This window comes from Mastomys coucha, unplaced genomic scaffold (assembly GCF_008632895.1).
Source record: "Mastomys coucha isolate ucsf_1 unplaced genomic scaffold, UCSF_Mcou_1 pScaffold16, whole genome shotgun sequence".
Taxonomy (NCBI): Eukaryota; Metazoa; Chordata; class Mammalia; order Rodentia; family Muridae; genus Mastomys; species Mastomys coucha.
Window position 1 is genome coordinate 91,450,783 of NW_022196898.1, and position 8,745 is coordinate 91,459,527.

The 8,745-nt window shown below is 42.7% G+C and overlaps 2 long non-coding RNA genes across 2 annotated transcripts in view; both read right to left on the reverse strand.

The window, feature by feature from the left end:
* The window catches only part of LOC116094371, a 3,749-nt gene extending 1,336 nt beyond the window's left edge, over positions 1 to 2,413 (reverse strand). Inside the window, exon 1 of the long non-coding RNA XR_004120070.1 lies at positions 2,359 to 2,413. This is a non-coding gene — a long non-coding RNA (uncharacterized LOC116094371). The remainder of the gene's footprint in view (positions 1 to 2,358) is intronic.
* Positions 1,238 to 1,740, reverse strand: LOC116094369. Its single transcript, XR_004120068.1, has 2 exons — positions 1,605 to 1,740; positions 1,238 to 1,486 (listed from the first exon to the last, which is right to left on the reverse strand). It is a non-coding gene; the product is annotated as an uncharacterized LOC116094369 (long non-coding RNA).
* Positions 2,414 to 8,745: the final 6,332 nt, after the last annotated feature.

Below are 8,745 nucleotides of genomic sequence, written 5' to 3' on the forward strand. Positions count from 1 at the left end.
GAGGAGGAGGAGGAGGAGGAGGAGGAGGAGGAGGAAGAGGAGGAGGAGGAGGAAGATGAAGACGAAGAGGAAGAAGAAGAAGGAGCAGGAGGAAGAAGAGGAAGACGAAGAGGAGGAGGAGGAGGAGAAACAACCAAAACTGACAACACAAAGCACCAAATAGTCAGACATTTCCCCCAGTTTATTGCACATAAAAGCAGCTTAGGCTCACCAGAGTTAAACTTCACCATTGTCATGATACCACTGTGGCTTGGAGCAAGGCAAACCCATCCGTGAAATCCTGAGCTCAGTCACTGATAACTATTTGACTATCAGATGACTCCTTCCCGCAGTAGCCATGCAGTACAAAAATACATGTTTGATCCCTTTAAAGAAAAGAACTAAGAAGATACAAATGTTTCTCCTGTGTAAAGTGAAATAGAGCAATGCTTCATCCCGGCCACCAAGCATTCTCAGTATTCAGAGTCTGCATGGTGCTAAGTGCCAAGCAGTGAGGCAGTTACCTCGCTGGCCTGTGGGTGTTGTGCTTAAGCTCTGACACCAGTGTGCTCTTCTGCAGGACACGGTGGGAACCTTGATAAGGCTGTGGCCTCAGAGCTGCCTCTGCCCACACATTCTAGCTGTGTGACCTTGGCCTAGTTGCTTAACCTCGCTAAGGTTAGCACTAATTCCTCTGCTTCCAGCTTTCCCCACTGCTAATGTGGAAATGGTAAGATCTTCAAAGCTGCCTGCTGGAATAACACACACAAATGATGCCTGGTCCACAGTTCAGGCCTTTACTGACTACCTTCTATCAACCATTTGGTCTGACTTTACTGAATTACAAATTTAGCCTAACATTTGCCTAACAGAAGCATCATTTACCTTGAATTTTTAAAAAATTGCATAATACATTTAAAGCCCCAAATAAATCATTTGAGTGTTATCCATTGTGCTGGATCAAACATCACCTCTTGTCACATGACACACTCACACATTGGAGCAGACATGCCAACAATACCGTTAAACCCTTTTCAAAGTGGACACAAGGACTTATAACTACATCTTAAATCAGAGAATTTATCATCTAGTGTCTATATTCAGAATCCAAAGAGTATTATCCTTAGACTAGAAAGCCCTGTTTCCTTTAATAAGTTACATGTAATGCACTGGCAAATACAGCTGTTATTGGTAAATTCCTATTTAACAGATGGGCAAAATAAGGCACTGAGATTAAATGATTAGCCCATGGCTAATATTTGATTAGAAAGACAAATTTAATCAGAGTTGCCATTTGACTTCCCTTCAGGAGCAGAATTAGATTCCAAGTGTTTCCTGAATTGGTTCGGGGCCCGTTGCACACAGCAGTTCAATATGTGCTTTATTACATGCTTCTGGATAAAAGATGGAAGAGGGGAACCTCTCTTCAGAGGAAGCAGAGCTTCCCCTACAATCACATTCGCCATGCATCTTCACATGTCACACAGTGAGTATGCCCCTTCTCTGGCTGGAAAGGTGGGAAAGAGACAGAATCTAGTGTAATAATTACAAATACCCACACTAGCAAAGGGAAACCAAAGGGAAGAGGTCCTGAATTAGTCCCAGGAGGGGGCCTGGTCATATACCTTGGGAGACACAAGGTTATTTGGTCTTTATGCATATGAGGACCGCAAGATGGCTCTTCTGTGGAGGTGAGAGGCGCACAGGACAGTGAGTAGGTTAGTAGTGTCTCAAGAATTCCCCAACTCTTACCAGGCCCAATCAACCAACTCCCTGACCCCATTTTGTTTTGAAATATGATGTCACAAACGTGTCCAGAGCTGGATAAAATGCACAGTAATGAGTTCATTAGCTTGCCATCTGCTTGTAAAACTAGAGGATTCCAGAGACAGAGTCCTTTGGATTTGCTATTGGAAATCAAACCACACACACACTCACGCAAGCACAAGCACACACATACATACACACACACATACACACACACAGACACACACACATACATACATACAGAGACACATGCACACACATACACACACAGAGAGACACACACATACACACACACACGAGAAGAAGAAGAAGAAGAAGAAGAAGAAGAAGAAGAAGAAGAAGAAGAAGAAGAAGAAGAAGAAGAGAAGAAGAAGAAGAAGAAGGAGGAGAAGGAGAAGGAGGAGGGGGAGAAGAAGAAGAAAAAGAAGAGGAGGAAAAAGAAGAAAAAGAAAAAAGAAAAAAGGAAAGGACAGAGGGAGAAAAGAGGGAGGATGGGAGGGAGAGAGGGAGGAAAAGAGAGAGGTATGGAGGGAGGGAGGAGAGAGGGGAAGGGGGAGGGAGAGAAAGAAAATAGAGGCCACAACTTAAAGAAAAAAAATATTACTACTAGACCTTGATTTAGTCCATCCATCTTACAGGGCCTTTTAGAGCTTCAAAGCCAGCCAGTCTTTCTCCTTCCTAAAAACAGCAACATTAACAGTAAACTAAGCTGGCTTCATTACTTAAGATGCTAAAACACAACTGCCTACTGCAGGAAGTGGCTGGAAGTTTGTCAGTTACCTCTGTTCCCAAGAAGGAAAGTCTAGCTAAAAACTTGAGAGTCAGAAATCCATTTAGGACCACCTGCCCTTTACAATTCAAAACCCCAACTTCAACCCCACCTGTTTTGCCTACACTTCTGTCTTGGAGACTGTCACTTTAAATGTACCCGAAAAGAGAAGTCTTGCTGCAACGCTATGTCTAAACACTTCCTAAACTGCAGCGTCTGCTTTCTGTTACAGTTTCCATCTGGTTTCTGCTTTCCCAGGCACACCTGAGACATGTCACCACTTTCAAAGACCACCAGTATCATTATCTAAGACCAAAGGTCACCGCCACTCCCAGGCTCTCTGCACCAAGAGTACAGATTGAGTGCTACTGTCCATGCCAAGAGCCCCTACGCACAGGTCCCTAGGATGGCTTGTTTGGTTGCAACAAGGAGTAAGACACAGCCATTGAAATGAGGCCCGTAGTCCGGCACCTGTGAGAAACATGTCTGCTCATCTCTGATCTGCCCTTGACCCTAGACCCTCAACCTTATACCAAGAGCTTTGTTACCAATCTTTCTACTTCCCTTATTTCTGTGATAGATTTTCTTCGTATAAAGTTAAAGAGGAGAAGAGGAAGAAAAGACAAAAAAGGAGAGAGAAAGAAAAAAGAAAGGGAGGCAGGAAGGAAGGAAGGAATAGAAAGAAAGAAAGAAGGAAAGAAAGAAAGAAAGGAGGAAAGAAAGAAAGAAAGAAGGAAGGAAAGAAAGAAGGAAGGAAAGAAAGAAGGAAGGAAGAAAGAAAGAAGGAAGGAAAGAAAGAAAGAAAGAAGGAAAGAAAGAAGGAAGGAAGGAAGGAAGAAAGGAAGGAAGAAAGAGATAAGTTGAAATTTCCCACGGAGAACCAGTGGATATGACGGAAAGGGGAGAGGAGGAGGAGTGGAGGGAGGGTTGTCTCAGGACCTCAGAAACCTGTGATGTCACAAGGGTGAGCACCACAGACCTGTTGCCAAAGCAACAGCCAGCATATTCCCAGAATCCACTGGGCTCACCTCCCAACTTTACCTGTGACCATGTCACCATCCATGTAAATAAGAGGAAAGCCCCTCCGTCTCCTCTTCCCCCTTTCTCTTTCCGTCACCACCTCATCTCTCTCTCCCAATAAACCTCTTACACGTCATAGAACTGTTTGGGGCCTAGTGTGCTGCGTTCAGACGAGAGCCACTATTCTAACACATCAGGGAGGGGAGACCGTAATTAGGATGTACTACATGAGAGAAGAATAAATAAATAAATAAATAAATAAATAACAAAAAAAAAAAGAGAAAGAAAGAAAAAGAAAAAAAAGGCATTTCTCCATAACAGATTTTTAAGAGAATATATTCTAAATTCTTTAAGCATCTAACTCTGCACACTCCTGTCCCCTGGAAAGCCAGCGAGCACTGCTAAGCAGCTGCTTGTGGGTTGTGAGGCTGCGCTACAGAAGTTGTCTTTCCTAAAAGGACCACCACCAACAGCAGCTTGGGAATAAAATGGTTTGCCTCAGACTACAGTCAGTCCGTCGTGAGAGGGAGAAAAAGTAGGAACAGCGTTGTTCACTGGCTTGTTCCTCATGGCTTGTTCAGACAGCGAGTACCATCCAGAACCTCCGACCCAGGAGTGGCACTTCCCACGGTGGGCTGGCCCACTTCCCACAGACTTCCTGCTTAATGAGTATAACTCCTAAAGAAACATGTAACAGACTTGCACAGTGGGGTGGCAGAGATGACTTAGTTGGTAAGAGCACCGGCTGCCCTCACAGGGACCCTGGTTCAGTTCCCAGCACCCACACGATATCTCACACTTGCCCGTAGCTGCAGGTCTAGCAAATCTGATACCCTCTTCTGACCTCTGCAAGCACCAGATACCCACACTCACAAAAATGTGTGGGCACTCACACACACACACACACACACACACACACACACACACACACACACACACATTAAATAAAAGCAACGGAATAACAGCTGTATACTGCCTTGCTATTTACTACAGATATTCCACATTCTAAGTATATTCACTTATGCATGCTTGCTAGAACTTTCTAACTTAAGGAGGATATAACCATCTGTATCCATGGAGAAGGGCAATTTAATCTCCAGGGTGAAATAAATACATATTGGCTAACTTTCATCTCATGTTGTACATAATAGAATAAAAGATTAAATAGATAGCTTGCAAAGGGTCAGTGGCTTGTGAAACAGTACAAGAAGAAAGAAAGGAAAATGATGGGTGTTGGGGTCTGGGGCTTTGGCAACAAACCCTTCATAGCCCCATATATACATATACATATATATACATATTTCTAGAATCTTATAATCTTATATATCCTAATATATTACATATCTGAAAGTAAAAGAAATCTTTCTTGGCCTACAACAACATAAAAGAATGTTTTATTAAAACGGGCTGCCTTTCTCCTTAACTGGTCCGCTCCTTGTAATGAAAGCAACTTGGATCTAATGGTGTGTTACAGTAATTTATTTACAAATCTTGATATCTTTTTGGACTCTAGCAATTAATGGGAGAATAGGAAGAACAGCCAACAAATTTTTAAAAATCAGCTTAGAATTCTGTTTGGATGTAATTAAAAGTATAATCTGTTCCATTTGAATACTTCAGTGCTCCTCTATCTTAAAACAACAAACACAAATATTGGTTTTTTTTTTTCATCATATGTACACTTTTCACATATGCTAAGACAAGTAAAATTCTTCCTTAAAATTGTCTGTGTGTATATGTCTTTTATATAAATATACAATGACTTTTAAATGTATTTATTTACTTAGAGACAAGAATTTCATGTAGCCAAAATTGCTCTTGTTCTCCTGATCCTCCTGTCCCTGACTCCAGGGTACTAGGATTATGAATATCCACTACCGCACCTGGCTTTGCAATGACTTGCAGCAATTCAACTATGAGCTAGAGAGATGGCTCAGCCCTTGTGATGGTTTGGAAGAGAAACCGGCTTCCATATTTGAACATTTGGTCCCCAGTTGGTGGCACTGTTTGGGACGGTTATGAAACCTTTAGGAGGTGGGGCTTTGCTGGAGGACTCAGGTCCCCAGAGTTGGTCATTTAGAATTTTAGCTTTACCCTGTTTCCTGTTCTCTTGCTCTCTGTTTCCTGTGTTGGGGTGAAAATTTTATCAAGCTGTCTTCTGCTTTTGCTACTGGGCTATGCCAGTCCCACTGTGATGGGCAGGAGCAGTAAACTAAAATAAACTCTTTCATCTTTAAGTTGTGCAACCATAAAGACCCGAGTTGGGATCGCCAGCAAACCATCGAGGGTGTTGGCGCCCACTTGTAATCCAGACTGCCAAAGGTGGTGATGCCCGCTTGTAATCTCTCAGCTCCGGAGGCAAAGAGGAAAGAACCCCTAGGGCTTGCTGTCCATCTACTCTAGCCAAAGACTCATTGGAAACGCTGTCTTAAAAATATGGTGAAAGAGGCGAGGTGTGGTGGCACAGACCTTTAATCCTTTAAGCATTTAAGAGGTAAAGGCAAGTGGGCCTCTGGGTTTCAGACCAGTCTGCTCAGCTTACTGGGTGCCAAGCCAGCCAGGGCTACACCATGAGAACCTGTCTCAGATAACTAAATAATACTGCGGAGAATCTATTAAGACACCAAGTGGTGACTTTTGGCTTCTTCATCCATACCTGGGTGAGGGAAGGTACAGGTGAGCTCATGTGTACACACACACACACACACACACACACACACACACACACAAGAAATAGATAACTGACTGACCTTTTACACAGCTTGAGCTACATAGTTCAGCTGAAGATTTTTAAAACATCATCTATTAGTTTGTACGGAATATATTTATCTGTCTTGCTGTCTAAACTAATGTGATTCCTAAAGCCTTGTTCTTTTTCTCAGCAACAATTTGTGGTCAGAGCCATTATGGATTTATGCTTAATCATTCATGATAAGGTGGTTGAGATTTCTTAATACTCAAAAAGATATTTCTTTTAGATTAAAGCTAAAATATGCAGGCAATCTAAATCAGTTAATATTTCAAGTTGGTGAAAGATAAAACATGATATTTTAGTATTTTAAGGGAAAAAGAAACTAGTTATAGGCCATGAGATGAAGTGTATTGCTGTTAGAAACTGACAGCCTAGGCTCAGAGTTTAGACAGAAAACGGGACACCATGATGAGGGAGACAGGAAGTAGAAAATACATGGATCCATCCTGTAGTTAACTTTTATGTATTTTTTTAAAGATTTACTTATGTTTACTTATACGAGTACATTGTAGCTGTCTTCAGACACCCCAGAAGAGAGCATCAGATCCTCATTACAGATGTTTGTGAGGCACCATGTGGTTGCTGGGAATTGAACTCAGGACCTCTGGAAGAGCAGTCAGTGCCTTTAAGTGCTGAGCCATCTCTCCAGCCCAAACTCTGTGTGTGTGTGTGTGTGTGTGTGTGTGTGTGGTGTGTGTGCGTGTCTGAGCATGTGTGTGTGTGTGTCTCTGTGTGTCTGTCTGTCTGCCTGTCTGACAGTGTTTATATAACATGTGGTGTGTCTGAGTGTTTGTGTGTCTGTATATGCATATGCCAAGTGCCTTGGGTTTCCGGCAGAGGCTAGAAGACAGAAGAGCTGGAGTTGCAAAGGACTGTGAGCTGCGCAGTGTCGGTTTGGGCAACGGCACTCAGGTCCTCTGAAAGAGCAGGAAGTGCTCTTAATCACTGAATCACCTCTCCAGCACCTGATCCTGCACTTAAAGAAAGTGTGATATTCTCTTCATTATGGATTTGTAATATTAATTTCATATCTAAGAAGTACTCTAAGAACACTGATTACAGAGGACGTTTTACACACTCTGACATCTCAGCCTCCCAGTGAGCACTCCCTTGCTTTGCATGCTTATTCAGTGACCTCTTGGAACCTCAAATTACTCATCTATAAAACTGAGTAATGCAAACCAGGCATGGTGCATGGTGTCACACACCTGGAATCCCAGTAGGGCAGAGGCTAAGGCAGGAGAAGCCCTATGAATTTGGGGCCAGCCTGGGCTAAAGAGCAAAAACCCTGTCTTACCCAGCCTACAAAACAACCAAGCCTACCTGTCACATAGAACTGATAATGGTAAATATGAGGACTCCCGTACGGGCTGATGAGATTGCATGCATTCTGGTTTACTGTAAATGTTAGAATGGACTTACTGCGCTCTATGCAGCAGCAAGAGAGAATTCTTACAGGAAGTATTATAGTGAGACACGCAAGGTTTATGGCAACTGTTAGTTTGACGAAAGAAATTGAATCAGAAGCCTTAAAGGAATGTTCAAAGTTTGACACGCCCATCTCCAGCAAAGTTCTAAAGGGCAAACCACTGCGGAGATCCATTTCCTTTCCAGCTTCCATAATTAATCTTCATTTGGAAATTCAGTTGGTCCTGAGATTCTTTTGCTTTACGGTTTCTAAAACAGACAAGTCACTCAAAATGAACAATTAATTTAGGAAGAACGTCTTCAGTGATTTCTCAAAGAGGAAAACTCCAAATTATATGGAGGAAATGGGTTTTTTTTGAAAGTTGAAGTCATAAACCTTTTCTTCCAGGTAGGGTGATCTTTCTGGACTGAAGGAAGGTGAGACACCTGCTTGGACTAGTTAATGATTATCCTTAACCTGGTTAAAATTCACCACTAACTCCACCTTTAAACACAACTTGTGACATATGCCCTCTCTGAGGCTCTTATGTCAATGTCTCGCATCTTCCCTGAAACCTTTCTGCCCTTGTCAAGCCCCAACCTTACAGATGGGCAAGAAAAACTGTGGCCCCTCTCTACTTCTCCCCAACAAGGCAGGATAGTTTGCGCTGCTGTTGCCACTAAAGACCCCCATCAGTTTCTGAGGAGAAGCTGGGAAAGTGGGAACTTTGTTGGTTTGTCCATTCTGACTGAGCCATTAAACAACTTTCCAGGGTCATTCAAAGAACTTATAACAGAATCAATTGATTTTCATCCTATGCTTTATTATTGTGGTTTAGAAGAGCGAATGGCACTGTTTACACAGCTGTAACATGTCAGGACCTGTAGTACATTATTGGCTCCGAGACCTCTGAGTTGCAGTCCATTCTCAGCAGAATCAATCCAGACTTGAAACCATTCCCTCTAGGATGCATACGCACATCTACACATCTATTCGCATAAGCAGGCCCTGTACAACTGAAAATCGCCTTCGCTTGAGGCGAGGTCCAAA